The 16,523-nt window shown below is 38.2% G+C and overlaps 1 protein-coding gene across 5 annotated transcripts in view; it reads right to left on the reverse strand.

Moving 5' to 3' along the window:
- Pum2 (pumilio RNA binding family member 2) overlaps nucleotides 1–13,264 on the reverse strand; it is an 87,727-nt gene extending 74,463 nt beyond the window's left edge. For 4 of the 5 annotated variants that reach the window (XM_076833899.2, XM_076833898.2, XM_076833897.2 and 1 more), the window contains exon 1: nucleotides 13,156–13,264. The gene's annotated coding sequence lies outside the window, so the exon portion shown is untranslated. Of the gene's footprint in view, nucleotides 1–12,574; nucleotides 12,806–13,155 lie in introns of those variants that run through there. The other variant, XM_076833896.2, reaches the window with a different exon arrangement.
- Nucleotides 13,265–16,523: the final 3,259 nt, after the last annotated feature.

Here is a 16,523-nt window from a genome sequence, read left to right on the forward strand (position 1 = left end):
AAAGCACCTCAAATAACCTGTTTAGGTCCTGTGATGGTTTGCATAGTTACTAAAGCATAATCCAAATGGTTTACAAATAACTTGTCAAGAACCAAGAATGTGCATTAATATTATCATATCACCGAGAAAACTGATCTTTCTGTCAAACTTTTCACCATATGCCTACTATAAAAATAAGCCAGGGGCTGTGGATGTGGCTCAAGCAGTAGCACGCTCGCCTGGCATGCGTGGGGCACTGCGTTCGATCCTCAGCACCACATAAAAAAATAAATAAATAAAGATGCTTGTCCACCAAAACTAAAATAAATAAATAAAATAAGCCGGGAAGTGGTGAAAGCATTTAAAGTCACAATAAAAGGTATTAAAATACATAACACTAATCATATTTTCCTCAGTCTTATATAATTAGTTATACTCAAGATAGAAATTAAACTCTGGAGTCAAAGGGACTTGCCTTCTAAATGGTTCAATATATAAAAAAACTCAAAATGAGCTCTTTATAAAATGTGAATTCAGATCATGAAACCAACTCATATCTGGATAATGACTATATTTAATAGACAATGTTTGCTTTAATAGAAAGACAATAAACAATGTTCTTCCTCAAATCTTTTGCACTGCTAAAGACATTTACTAAAACAAATGACTAAGTACAACTTCCCATTGGCACCACTTTTCAACTGATCCTCTATTCCTAGAGCCTACAGTTACTTTTTTTAGCAATTACAAAAACAACAAAATTACATAAAAACCTAACTGATGAATAAAAATGGAAGTAAACTAAGTGCTTATGCCATATTCCTGGCAGTTATCCTCCTTGGACACTTTTTAATAAACCTAACCATTGAGCATCAGTGGCATCTATTACTAAAATCCTAAAGAAAACTTTCTTCCCAGCATGTTAAATACTTGTCTGTAATCCCAGCTACTTAGGAGGCTGAAACAGGAGGATTGCAAGTTTGAGGCCAGCAACAGCAACTTAGCAAGACCCTGCCTCAAAAAGTAAAAATAAAAATGATTTAACATTCAAAGTTTCTACTCATTATCAACAGCTAGTAATTTGAGATTTTTCTGAGGACAAAAACTGAATCACACTTTCCTAGAGTCACTGAATACCTAGTCACTAATACCTAGCACTTAGTGCTACAATTTGGATATGGAAAATTCCCCCAAAGGCCCATGTGTTAAAGGCCTGATTCCCTAGCCCATGTGGGGTTTTTGGGAGTGATGAGACCTTTAAGGGGTGAAGCCTAATGTGAAGAATTTAGATCCCTGGGGGCATATCCTTGAAGTGTATTCTGGGACTCCCGTACCTTTTCTTCCTTTCTCTTTGCTTCTAGGCTGCCCTAAGGTGAACTTCCTGGCTTGCTATGAGGTGAGCAGCTTCCTCTGCCACACATTGGTACCAAGATGTACTACTGCCTTGCCATATACCCAAATGCAACAGGGCTAACTGACCATACTGAAACCTTTAAAACCATGAGCCAAAACAAAACTTTCCTTTAAGTTGATTATCTTGAGTATTGTGTTAGTTAACACAAAGTTAACTAACATTTAGTTGAAGAATAAAGGAAGAACCCCATCATCAGCTTTTACATTTTCTACTTATCTGTGTACTCCATGGGGAGAGCATATATGCTCATTTCACTAGCAAACCAAAAACACTACAGGGTTGGGGGGACAGTATTATTAGCTCAACTGTATTAAAGAAAAGTCAACTTTTATGTTTTGAACGCAATTTGGCATAAAAGTCAGTGTCGTCAACATACACATTCCTAGAAATCAGAAATCTCTTTCTATGACCAATTTTCTACTTTCTTTTTCCAGCCCAGAGGATTGTATTTTCATAAGTCTCCATTATTAGTAAGAAAACTTAGGTTTTTAAATACTCCTTTAATATGGAAAAATGCATACTCCTTTAAAATATGAATATAAATTTTAAAAATGGAAATAAAAATTTCACACAATGTTGAATATGGATGATATTCAGGGGTTCACTCTATTTTGTCCACTTCTAAATTTGAAAATTTTTACAGCAACAACAAAAGAAAACTACATGTGGCAGAAGTATCATGAAGAACATGTGAATGAAGTATTTACGCTGGGCCTTGAAGAATAGGTACATAATTCAGACAATATTCACTTTTTTATTTTAAATACAAAGCATGGATAACTTCAGCTTGCAGAGGAGACTACTCTCCTCCAGGTTAACTGGCTCAGGTCCACGCTGTTCTAAGAACTTAATTTCACTTATTTCTTCCTCAGTCATATTTCTGACTAGTATGTGAAATTTTCCCCTACAAACTGATTTCCAAATAAGTACAGACTTTTTTTTTTTATGAATTTGTAATCAGGCAATTCCCTCCCCCAAAACAAAATATATGGTGCACTCAATATTAAGCCAAAAGATCACACCAAATACTTTATTACCTAATTCTCATACTATACAGCAAAGTAGGTATTGTATTCCTACTTTACAAATACAGAAACTGTGGTTATTTCCCTACCCTAACAGTCAAAGCTACTAACATGGCAAAGGATTCAGTATTATCAAGACTCCAAAAGGCTCATGCTCTTTCCCATATCAAGCACAAACTGCCACAGGTGGTAAGAACTTTCTCCCTATTTCCCTTTAATTTACACTATACCAATCACCTGGATGGCTCTTTATTATTTATCTCTTTATATGCAAATCCCACAAATTCCTCAAAGTCTGGCTCAAATAGTTATGAGGAAGCAAAAAGAAGGATACTGAGAGTATTATTATTAGGATGGAGGAAAAACGATAAAATATTTCAGGAAGCTGAGCTTGACAGCCTAAGTGTGTAATCTCAGCTACAGGAAGGAGGATCCCAAGTTTAAGGTTAGCCTGGGCAATTTATTAAGACTGTCTTAAAAATAAAATTTAAAAAGGCTAGAGATGTAGCGCAGTAGTAGACTGCTTGACTTTCATGGATGAGGTCCTGGGTTCAATCCACAGTACCAAAGTAAAAAAAAAAAAAAAAAAAAAACTCACCTATCTAAAAACAGGATACAGCACGTACATATGTACACACATAAAAAATAATCAGAGTGATGTTTAAAGATTAACAGAGGTCACATCTGAGAATTAAGACATGATTGTTACATTTGACAGTGTTTTAATCTTAGTCTATTTCCCGCACACTACTTGTGTTCTTGAAAACACTTAAAATATATACCAAACACATTTACACAGTTTCCACTGCAATGTTAACTTGAAAATCAACGACCTCATAGGGTAGTTAGTAAAATGCTACATCTGAACACTAAAAACAAGTTTCTCTCAAAGGAATGTTACTACCATATGCAAACAAGACTATATTTTTCCTAACATAAATACTGCTGTACATATCATGTATCATGACTTATAAAGGACAGAAAAATCTCTCTTCAATAAATAAAGTATCACTTAAAAATATTCTCATTTAGTTTCATTTGTAAGTTTCTAGCAGTTTTAGAGGCAATATAAAAGAATTTACATGTATACTTAGTACCTATTACATCATAAATATCTCTAGCCATACCTTCATGACAATTGGGTTTTAACAAAGCAAAAACCGCACTGTAGATCTAAGTATTCTCCCACCACCTAATTTTAAGGAATAGTTACATTCTAATTAATTCTGCCTTTGTCTTTTGTTACACTCCTCAAACTGAAAATACGGAATCAAATGAATCATATATTTAAACTCAAATATATTTGACAGTATGCCATTATATATGTGATTCATATACTTCTGAAAATATTTTGGTATTGTTCTTTGAAGACACACCAGGAAGAGGCAAATTTTAAAAAAGTTGTCATTACTCCTAGTACGTATGACTATCACTGATGTGAATTTGGAAGATACCAATGGAGGCCAAAATACTCTCAGTTCTGCTGTTCTGTTTCACTTCTCACAGCAATGCACATAAGACAGGATTAATAACTAAAGAAAGGTAACCTTTGGTACCCAGAAAGTTTAAGCATCTGGGGTCAAATATACCACAGTAAATTTGGGCTGGATCAAAATTATGGCTTTCTTAGTACACAAGATGAGGACCTGTAATTGATTCTCAGAAAGCCAAATGCAGACATTTTGAAACTTTTCATGTGCCCCTCAAGAATTACAAACACTACAATTTTAAGATCACTCGTTCTCAAACCCTCACATTACATCAGAATCTAGATTGCTAGGCTTTTAAAAACCAGAGATGCCAGGTGCGGTGGTATATGCATGCCTGTAATTCCAGCAGCTCGGGAGGCTGAGACAGGAGGATCTTGAGTTCAAAGCAACCCTCAGCAATGGAGAGGTGCTATGCAACTCAGTGAGACCCTGTCTCTACACAAAATACAAAATAGGGCTGGGAATGGGGCTCAATGGTTGAGTGTCCATGAGCTCAATTCCTGGTACCAAAAAACAAAACAAAACAAAAAACCCTAGAGATGCTGAAATCCCACCTGCCCAAGGCACATGTATAAATTATTCTGGGTGGGGAGATAGGGAGGCACAGAAATTTTTTTAATCTGCTGGAGTGACTAAGGGATGTAACCTTTACATATCATTATATGGCTAAGGAAAATATACACAACGTTGCAGTTTTTCAACTAAAAAAAAAAAAAAAAAGTTGGTAATTTTCCTCATGGTATAAAAGAAACCAGAATCAAAAGATCTAGATTATAGTTCCAAGGCTGTCCCTGGCAGAAAGAACTGGGATTACTTAAACCCTCTGATCATATTTCCAGATTTGCAATCAGAAAAACCTCCCTCACAGGGTTACCAAAGACCAAGAGAAGTAATATATTGCTTCCTAAAGTATTAATGACTGACCACAATAGATGAACATTTTTTGTTTGTTTAAAATCAATATAAAATCTTTTGACCCAAAAGATTCTCTTCTGGGAGTTTACTTCACACAAACAGCAGTGTCAAAATAACAAAGTTGACTGTTATAAGAATATTTACTACACCACAGCTTACATGGTTTAAAAAACTAAACTCAACAACGGGAAAATGATTTAAAAACAATAAAAGGTCATGCACTAAAAATTATTACTAAAGTTATATGTACAAATACTCAGCCAGGTGCTCTGGCCCAGGCCAGTAATCTCAGGGCTTGGCAGGGAGGCTGAGGCAGAAGGATCACAAGTTCAAAGTCAGCCTCAGAACTTGGTGAGACCCCATCCCTAAATAAAATATTTTTAAAGGGGCACGGTTGGGTGGAGGGAAGAAGCTGTGGATGTGGCTAAGTGGTTAAGTGCCTCTGGGTTCAATCCCTGGTTTTAAAAAAAAAAAAAATTATATGTACTAACATTTTAAAAGTCCATGGTGTTAAGTAAAAATACCATGTTGGCTGATATATATAGAACCCCATTTTTATTCAGGAAAGGGAGGGGGACAATATATGACTCTTGTGGGAAATATGAATAAATACATAATTCAACTTTAGTAAAGGAGAAGACTGCTGGGTCTGTCTTTGTATTTCTTGTGTTGTAAGGCTCATTAATGTTAGGAAAAAAAACAACTTTTTTTTTTTTTGAAAAAGGTCCTATATCAACCACAGCTTAAATGCACTATAGTTTCTGAGCTTTATCACCTAAGAGTGATAGTAGAAATATTACGCTATTTTTAGTTCCTATTAGTACCAGGCTGAATGCTTAACAAGTGAAAACTTGTCTCATATGGCTATCTAGTCATTTGCAACTGTAACATATTATCAATTAAAACATAGAAACAGAAAAATAACTTAAGCAATGTTAATTAGGCTGTTTGAATGGATGGTCAGAGATAACTGGAAAAAAATAAAAACCACTTGAAGCAGCACACTCCACCCCCACCCTAGGGCAATGCTAGGGATCAAACCTAGGATAGTTCTGTGCTAGGTAAATGCTCTACACTGAGCTAAATCTCTAGCACTTTAATACATTTTTAAAAGGATGCTCTCTTTAGAATTTTTCAAAGCATGGTCTTTATTCACTAACTCTGTTTTGTTTTTTGTTGTTTTTTTTTTTTGGTACCAGGGAATTGAGCAGGGGAACTTAACCACTGAACCCCAACTCCAGCCCTTTTAAATTTTTTCGAGACAATACAAGTTGCTGGGGCTGGCTTTGAACTTGAGTTCCTCCTGCCTCAGCCTCCCAAGCAGCTGGGATTACAGATGTATGCCCCGGGACCAGCACCAACTAATTTTTCTGCAATCTGTACATGTGGTAAAAATAAGAATTCATGCCCTATTTGAACCAAATGTATGATATATGATATGTCAAGATCATTGTAATGTTTTTGAGAACCAATAAAAAAAAAATCAGTTTCCTGTCCAATACCTTTAGAATATGCTGTTTCCCTGAATCCCTAACCCTCTGGCAAGCTGAGCACATGCTCAACCTCCCAGTACTGTTAGTATCACAGTAAAGGTTCTAAGAAGGCCTCCAATTAACTTTTTTAACTTTAACCCAGTATCATCTTAACTCTTTATGTAAATACCAACACAAAAAAATAACTTAAGTAGTATTCCCAAAACAACTTACAGAAAAATGAATGTGACCTATAGTAAGTATTTCAACTTTCTTGTGTAGGCTAGGTAGAACAGCGATTCAATTTTTTGTCTATAAAATTCCTAACTTGTGACAGCTAAAGGCTTTAAAATGTTTACTATGACTTATGAATAGTCTAAGAAGTTATACAAATCTTTGAATTAAGAAGAACCTTTTTGATGATGAGTATAAATTAATGTTTTTGTTTTTTTAAACAATACTAGAGAGTGAACACAGGGCCTCACACATGCTAGGCAGATGCTCTGCCACTGAGCTATATGCCCACCCCTTTTTATTCTGAGACAGGGTCTTGCTAAATTGACCATGCTGGCCTCAAAGTCGGAATTCTCTTGCCAAGAATAGCTAGAATCACAGGCATGAGCCACTGCACTGAGCACAAATTTTTATTTTTAAAGTTCCTCACGTATTCAAAGACTAAGTCTTGAGTTTGTGATCATTTTTTATTTTTTTAAGTTATACATGGACACAATATCTATATTTTGTTTATTTATTTAATTATTTTTTAGTGTGGTGCTGAGGATCGAATCCAATGCCTCACTGGGCCACAACCCCAACCCAAGTTTGCAATCCTTTGTTTCCCAATAAATCAAACCAATTTTCTAAAGACACTTAAGTTTAAAAAAGGGAAAGTTGTTGCTTAGAAAACAAAAAGGACCGAGGATATAACTTGGTGGTAAAGCACTTGCCTAGTGCATGTAAGGTCCTGGGTTCAATTCCCAGTACCACAAAATACCAAACAACTAGACAGACTGGCTGAAAAAGAAACCAAATGAATCTAGGTTATTTTCAAGATTAAGTAGCAAACTACATATTCATATATTTTTTAAAGTTTCTGTGGTAGAAAGACTCTTCAGTATAATTTAAGTAAAATTTACTCTCTATTCATTTAAATGGAAAAATGTCAACAACTTACCTCATAAGAAATACACACAATAAAACAAAAACTAAATTCTTGTTTAAAATAACAAAGCAGATACTAAGTTGCTGAGGCTAGTTTTGAACTTGTGATCCTCTGCCTCACCTTCCTGAACTGCTGGAATGATAGGAGTGCACCACCTCATCTGGCACAAAGCAGATACTGAATAACAAAAGTAGTACATAAACTCTAAATTTACTATCTTACTTCTGATGATCCAAGACAAAAGAAGAAAAAAACAGTGTTATATACAACCTCATCCACAAAAAAGAAATGAGACCAATTCCCTAAAGGCAAATTTATTCCTAGCATTAAGCATTAAAACAAAATTTTTATATGGGATATTATAAAATACAGTTGTAAATAGAAAATACCTTCAACAACATTCCCATAACAGATACAAGGTTTCATAATTAACTATTCTTGGTCCCTCCAGAAAGTTATATACCTAATTCCCAACATAATCTAGAAATTCCATAGTTAATTATGTAATGAGTTAAAAGAGAATATGATCTAAATCTTTCTAAATTAAATCCTGATTTCCAAAGTCTTCAGGACTGTTCATATTAGATGAAGCCCTTCATTCTGATGGGCTCCTATCACTCTATACCTTTTGACAATTCTACTTATATATCTATACTTTAAACTCTTGTCAATTTCCCCCATCAAGATCACTTTTATATTTTAGTCTCTCTGGTTGAATACCATCTCATTCATCTTTTGGCTAAAGTAACTTCTCTATACTTTTTTAAAGATTCAGCTTTACCCCTTATCAAAAGCTTTTCCTGATCCAGCATTCTCTACCGAGGTAAGAACAGCACCTTTGGGGCTGGGGATGCCTGGCATGCGTGCAGCCCGGGTTCGATCCTCAGCACCACATACAAAACAAAGATGTTGTGTCCACCGAGAACTAAAAAATAAATATTAAAAAAGAAATTCTCTCTCTCTCACTCTCTCTTTAAAAAAAAAAAAAAAAGAGAGAGAGAACAGCACCTTTGTAACATCACCTCCATGGTAAATTGTTTCAAGGCTACTGTGTTTCAAACATATATTTTATCAAGCAGATGACAATGATTTTCTTTACCCCGTCTTTATTTACATTAAATCAAAACACCGATTTGTCACCTAATCCTCTTTTCCTTTCACATTTTATATTACTTTCTTTTTTTGTATTTGGAGATATAATGTGTAGATATAATGGTAGTATACTGCACTATAATTAAAAGCTTAATTCTTTCTCTACACTTCACTGTGAATTCCTCAAGGTCAAGGACCATATTATCACCAAACCCAAGGACAATTTGGCACAAGATAGGCAATCAGACTAACAAATATACTGAATGCTCTTCAAACAATACTCCATGAATATTTCCTCCGTAAGAATTATAATTTAAAAAATGGCCATGTATCTTTAGTGAGAGCTTACTCTAGTACTTCTATTTTTGCTGATGTAAAAATCATGTAATTTAGAAATTAAAAGAACTGGGCATGGAGGCCCACACCTATAATCCCAGTAACTTGGGAGGTTGAGGCCAGCCTTAGTAACTTAGCAAGGTCCTAAAGCAACCTAGGAATGTGGATTTGTGGATAAGTGCCCCTGGGTTCAATCCCTGGTACAAAAAAAAAAAAAAAAAGAAGATGAAAAAGAAACAGGTAAAACCTGGAGCCATCATCCCTCTCTTAATGTCAAAACTAAACTGGTTCATGTTGAATTGATGTTAAGATTTTTTGAGTTTTATTACAGAAAAATGCTTTCCATTTAATTACACAGACAGTTCTGGTAAAATACTATGGAGATATTCAAGTTATCTCCTTTTCTGTATATAGTTTCTCTGGTGGTTAACAAAATCCAAAACAGACCATATTTTCTCTACCTACAATTTGCTTCATTTGACTGCCTAGTAAAGGTCTCTACTGCTCATTTACTTTCTTTAACATTTAAATGGATAAAAAATTGTGTATAGTTAAAACAATCTCGTTGATCCCTAATAAGTCTTTCGAAATAATGCCTAAAATAAAAAATCAGATTAAAATCTAGAATTCGTATTCTTCAAATGTCTACCACTAAAATAGAAATCACAAAGATCTATTCTCAAACCAAGTCCTCTACATATTTATTGGTGTTTTCAGGAATGAATATATATATATACTCACACACAATCCTTCCTTTCTTTCCCATTCCACCACACATTGTAGATGTTGAGTGTTAACATTCTATTTTCCTAGATATTATTAACTAGATAGTTTTTAGTACCATTGTATAGCCAAGCCCACCAACTCTTTTTTCAAGGCTACCGTGTTTCAAATATATATTCTGTCAAGTAGATAATGATTTTCTCTACCCCCGTCTTATTTGCATTAAATCAAAACATTGACTTGTCAACTATTCCTCTTTTCCTTTATCATTTCATATTACTTTCTTTTTTGTATTTGGAGATATAATGTGTGCATATGTGGATGTTTCACGTCTTATGTCCTTCCAAGAATTTAAGTGAAAACCAGATATGTAACCTGAAAATCAGTAGGATTACAGTAGCTAAATATGCAGAGTGAAAATAATCCTCTTGCCAACATGCTTGAATGACCAATCATTTTAAATTCTTTAAAACACAGCAAAATATAAAAATGAATCCGCCAAGAATCAAAACTTTCCATTAAAAAAAAAAAAGGTCAATGAAAGACAAATGTTATCTACAATTCCACTAAGAATTAAAATCACTCTCTAGGCGATACTTGTTAATTATGCCAAATGTTAATTTTTCACTTATAAAGAAGTTTGATCTTTTGACTTATTGAAAGAGCAAAAAAATCACTTAAAAACTACTGTGTCTCTAAACATAATGCTATCTAAAACTCTTAAGAAAATTCATTTATCATACACCTTCCTCTAGTGCTTCATTTACTGTAAAAGCTTGAAAAATCTCTCTCCATAAATGCACTTTTCAACACACAAAGCACAAAGTTTTTAATGAAAACTGTTTTCTATCTATATACTGTCAGAAATAAAAATCACTATTAAAATATTAGCTTCTGAATAATAGGATTTGAGGAAAATTTTTTCTACCAAACCAGAATTCAGAACTGAGTAAAAGACAAAAAGACTGAGGGTAATGCAAGCATCTCCTTTACTCCAGATAGAGCCACAATGGAAGGCTTAAATTAGGTATACACCAAGTGGGTTTCCTAACATCATGTCCCCTAATTATTCTAATCCAGTCCTGAGTAGCACTGGACAACTACTGTACTCTCCTCTACAAAAAAGGGAGTCTATCCCTTGTGGCTACAGGAAGAGACAAAACAAAGTTTTCTGCAGGGGCAGGCTCCCAAAAAGAAAGGGAGGAAGGGCCTCAGTCATACTGGATCAGTTCACTCTTAAAAATTCACCAATGGAAGAATAAGAAGGAAAGATAATAGGAGGCAAGTCAGACTTGTTATGCCTTTTTATAAACAGCAAGAAACCTATTTAATAGGTCACAAATCAATTTTCCCAGATAGAAGTACAATTTTTATCTTCATCACACCTGTTAGCAAAATGGCCTCAAGCTGTGAATTCAAGTCAAACAAAGCCATGTGAGATTTGAATATTCAGATACTGTAGTTTATTATTTTTTAAAAAAAAATTTGTTTAACTTAGTTGTACTCATTAATTTCAATATGAAAAAATACAGAATATTTTCATATCCTCGAAACTCAACAAAATCTTTAAACCAACCTCCACTTAAAATTATGAAGACTTTGTCAGTGACTTCTTAATTTTAAAAAGGAGGCAGAGTTGAGATGTAGCTCAGTGGAGGAGCTCTGGCCCAGCATGTGCAAGGCCCTGTTTCCTTCTATTTCCAGCACAAGTAAAGCATAAAGGAGGCTGGCTGTCTGATCACAAAGATTGGCTCTGAATGTCACCACCTGGCCCAAATTTCTGCTCACAAATACTTTTGCTAACTTGGATAAGTGCATATTCAGGGAGATAAATTATCTTTAACCATCAGAAAGATTTGTAAACAAGTTTGGAAAATTTAAGAAAAACAAAATTCAAATATCAATATCTGTGTTGACTGAATTGTATACATTTGTAATGCCTAAGAAAATTCAGCCTTGTAAAAATCAATTTAAATGTATTTAATTTTTGGATTCTTTAAAAAGTTACTTTGAAATCTCACTGAACATTGAAACATTTAAGGGAATTGTGAACTCCAGACAAATTAAGGAGACTATGTTAAAACTAAACCACTAAAATTGTTAGGGGAATTAAATTTGTTAATGGCAAATCTACCTGGAAGTTAAAAATAGCTAGACTTATACAGGAACCCAATAATAAGAAAACTTAGAAGGAAAAAAAACCTGAACTTAGTCTATGAAGTTTCTGATATATAACTTTAATTTTAGTGTAACTTTTTTGGTGTATTAAATAACTGCCCTCAAAAACACCAAACCAAAAACAAAACTGGATACAGCTACACAACTCAATTTCATCAAATATTGGAATCTGAAAGACAGTCTTGACCCGAGGGAAATACCATCAATTATTTTATTTACTAATGAAGCAAATCGTTTTAAAAAGCAGAATGGATACTAAGTGAATAAAAACAAAAACTTACTAACCAATTAAAAATATTCATCATTCTATTTTTAACAGGATTCCTGGCCAGAATTTCTTCAACCATACACTAACACTCCTGGTCACATGGTGAAGAGTCACCTAAGCAAGGAACAAGCCCTGAAAATTCTAAGGGTAGTTCTTTATTATTAAAATTGCTTTCGTGACATACAATATCTTTACTGGTATTATATTTCTCTTAAGCATTTTCCTTAAAGTTTTTTAATCAAAAAAATTCCGCCACTAGTTTTCTTAAGTAATAAAGCTCAAAGTACCAAGTCTCGAGGTGATTTGTCTTATTGCACCTAACATGTCGGCGATTCATGCCCTTCCCCCAAAAGTTTAAACATTAGAATGTAAAGCTAAGAAAAGTGGGTTTTCTCCCGCTGTGTTCTCAGAAGTAACACCAACCTGCACGTGTGTGGCCATAACTTTTCACAATGGATTTCCCCCAAATTTGATCCCATTCAGACACAAAACTACTGCTCAAGTACCTGAAGCCGCTTACCTTGCCTTTGGTTTTGATTTACATATTTTTTCTGAGTATGGAAATCTGTTCCTCGAACAAAACAGAACATTCCTTACGAATGGCACCTAAACAACACGAACCCGAGTCACTGTTTCTTTCATACCCACATCGGTCTGCCCCAAGCTCCTCCTGGACGGCGGGGCCCTCGAGGATCCCCACACTTGTTTTCACGAACCCACTTCTTCCTCTTCACTTCCACCTCGCACGCTGCTCGCGATCCACCCAGCCTCCCCCCACTCTCCGAGCCCCGAGCGCCGGGGCGGGCGGCGGGCAGACTCGGGGTCTCCGGCCCCCGACGCGCGGGAGCCGAGCGAGAAGTGGTGGCGGCCCCGGGCCCGGCCGGCGGAGGCGGCGGGAGGGCCGCGCCGCGCACACCCCCTTCCGGATCCCCTCCCCCTGCATTGTGCGAGCGGGCCCAGGCCGCCGTCGGCACGGGCGCCCGCAGGCCCCGTCCGCCCTCCCGCCGGCGGTCTGCTCCCGCCGAGGCCGCCACACAAAGCCCGGAGCCAGCCCCCGCGGCGCCGAAGGACGAGCGAGGAAGCACGCGCGGGCTGACTTACAGGGCTGCTGCGGCCGCGCTGCCTCAGCCGGGAACACCGACCGTTGGGCACCGGCGGCGTCGCTCTTGGCCGTCCTCCCCCTCCTCCGCCTTCGGTGGCGGCAATGTCTTCTTTCTCCTCCTACCTCCCTCCCCCCCACCCCACCTCCTCCTTCTCCTCCCCCTCCTCCTCCTCCGAACCACCGAAGTACCGAGGGTGAGACACAGAGACTCACAACAACATGGCTGCCACCGCCGCCTCCCCTCCCCCCCGCCCACCGGGCGCGCGCAAGGCACTCCGGGAGAAAGGGGAGGGGGAGCACTCACCGAGGCGCGGCTCCTGTCTGAGGTCTGCGTCTCTTCTCCCGCGCTCCGGGCGCGGGCCGACGGCAGCTCTGCGCGTGCGCACGCTCACGCTCGCGCGCTCCCCCGCCCTCCACCTGCAGGCTCGCGGTTAAGTCTGGGCCTTGGCTACTTGCGCTTTCCTGTGCCCAGCCGCGACTCCCAGTGGGGGCACGCGGACGGCGCAGGCGTGGAGTTTCGGAACGCTGTGTTCCGCTGTCTGCCGGCGTGGGGCCTGGATTTCCGAATTCGCTCACCCTCAGATGCCTCCCCTGTAGTTCATTGTTCTCCCCCAACTGCCGTAGGTGTCGGCGCTCACGCCCCCAACTCGGGGTTACTGCGATTTCGCATTGGGGATGCTGGTTCCCACAAAAGCTGGACGTTAATATAAGGCTTTAGTTTTGACCCTTTACCTCTCCCTCCACCCAGATGTTGGAGATGCATGTGGGTTGAAAATTGCACCCGTGTAAGTGAACTCTGTAACTCTCCTGGTGGCTGCTCCCTGAGCAAGCGATCCAGCTCTGAACAAATTGTGGGCCCCATGTGTTTGACCAGTTTAAGTACAAAGGTAACAGAGGTCTCCAGCTTGTTCACTGGTTCTTACTTGAGCTGTATAGTCACCACAGATTGAATGCATTCTCCTTCCCAGTTTACGAGCTAGTTGGAGATTCCAAACCTGCCCTGGTGAGGCGTAGACCTTCTGGCTTAGAATCTGCAGAGAAGTGATTACTTAACGGTTTGGACCCAACTTGTGCTCACTCCTTGTCACAACTGTAGTGTGGGAGATCAGGGGCATGGGCACGCACGTATGGAACTTGTTCTCTACGGTTTGCACAGTTCCCGAGTCTGACATTCTGTACTTCATAAATATCCAGGGCCTTGTAATTACCTTGCTTAATGTACAGTTTTCACCAGGCAACTGTAAGCTCCACCAGGGCAAGCGCCATGTGCATTTTGTTCCATGTTATGTCCCCTAGTGCCGCTTAGATTTTTTTAATAAGAAATGACTGACATCAAAATCCATCTGTCTTCGTTTTGTGTTGCTTTAACAGAATGCCAGACTGACTAATTTGTAAAAAAAAAAAAAAAAATTCTCACAATTCTGAAGGCTAGGAAGTCCAATACTAAGTTGTTGCCATTTGACAAGGGCCTTCCAGCTGTGGCATCCTATGGTAGAATACCAAAGGCCAAGAGAAAATGGGAACTGAACTGCTTTTATAACAACCCGTTCTCTAGATAATACACACTCCCTTGATAATGCCATTAATCCTTTCATGAGGACAGGGCACTTATGACCTGATTACCTCTCATTAGGCCTTCCCCTCCCAACCCTGTAGCTTTGGGGATTAAGTTTCTAACACACGAAATTGGAGACCCATGCAAAGCATAACATCATCTCAAGTCTTCACCTCCAGCCTGAATTTCAGGCTTCTAGATGTTTCCATTTAACCATTTCCTCCTGTCACAAAACACATTAAGAACTAAAGTTACACCCATCCCTTAAACCCAACTCTTGCACTATCTTCACCTACTCATCCCCCAAATCACTCCTCAGAACCTGCCTTATTTCTTCCTCTTATTCCCCCACTCTCCACACAAATAACTTTGCCAAACCTTGCAGATTTTTACTTCCTAAATATTTCTATAGAGACAGTGTCTTCCTCAGTTTCTTTCCCAGGTCTGAATTTCTGTAGCAGGCCTGTAATTAGCCTTCCTGTCTCTGGTCTCACTCCCTCCAATCAGTTCTGCTCACTGCCATGTAAATATGCAAATCCATTTCATGGCACTATCTCCTTCAAGCATTTCATCTCCTAACATCTGCACTAACATTTCCCATGTGTGCTCTGTTCATTGTGATAGATGTTGTTTTAAGAAATGCCCCACAACCAGGCACAATGGCACACTATTGTAACCCTAGTGTCTCGGGAGACTGAGACCAGAGGATCACAAATTCAAAGCCAGCTTCTGCAGCTTAGCAAGACCCTATCAAGAGAAAAAATTAAAAGGGATAGGGGTGTAGCTCCATGATAGAGCACCCCTGAGTTCAATCCCCAATAATGGAAAAGAAAAAGCTGTCTTGTCATCAAATGAGTGTGGGAGGTTCTAGGACATATACATTTTGATTGCCTTCTTCCCTTTCCATTGGGCTGCTAAAGCAGAAGAGTCTACATACAGTTGTTTAGTATGGGTGGAAATACGTAGACCAATCAGAGGCTATCCCTCAGAATATGGAATTGGGACCAAGAGACCCCCAACATCACTTAGGAAGTCACTTGAATCTGGGATCTTTTAGACAAACTTGCCCCACCATATAAGTAGAGAACCTGTAGAGAAGAGTGGAATTGAGAGAGAATAATAGAGTCCTGATAGTGTTTCACTTCTACTTGTTCCTCTGCCTGATTGGCTGCCTCTGTAGTTGGAATCTGAAAACATGACTGGATCCTTATAACAAATTCTGCTTTTTTGCTAAAGCTTGATAAAGTGGGTTTCTGCTACAACCAAGAGTTCTAGCTGAAAGCCATTCTGTGCATCATAGTTATTATTTATTTGATGCTTAGAGCATGCAGGTACTTGTCATTTAATGCCGCCAGTATCCCTAAAAGCAAGGCTGGCTATAGGTATTTGTACAAGGCCTCAATTAGAAGGGTTCCTTCTATAATTGATTTAATGCTCTTGTCACATCCAAAAAGTCTTAATGGTTTTTGGAAAAGCAGCCCTTCATTTTCATTTTGCACTGAAATTTGATAATAGCCTGTTCTGCCAATGAAGTATTGTCTATTTGAGAAAAGGTTTCTTTACCGCAGGTAGACTCTTAGCACCTTTAAAATCAAAATAGGCCTTCTAAATATCCAAGTGAGGGACATAGTATGCAACTTCCCAATCAAATTTGACCCTAGAAGACTCCTTTTCAGAGAATCTCATGGTTTTGTTTTCTGTAGGACACAGATTAAAGCCAGCCCTTTATTGATCTGACTCTGCTTGTCCCTATCTCTGTAGCTCATGATTCCCTCTGCAGTTTTTTGCTTTTGTGCCTTCACATATGCTTTG

Source organism: Callospermophilus lateralis, chromosome 14, assembly GCF_048772815.1.
Source record: "Callospermophilus lateralis isolate mCalLat2 chromosome 14, mCalLat2.hap1, whole genome shotgun sequence".
NCBI classification, from domain to species: domain Eukaryota; kingdom Metazoa; phylum Chordata; class Mammalia; order Rodentia; family Sciuridae; genus Callospermophilus; species Callospermophilus lateralis.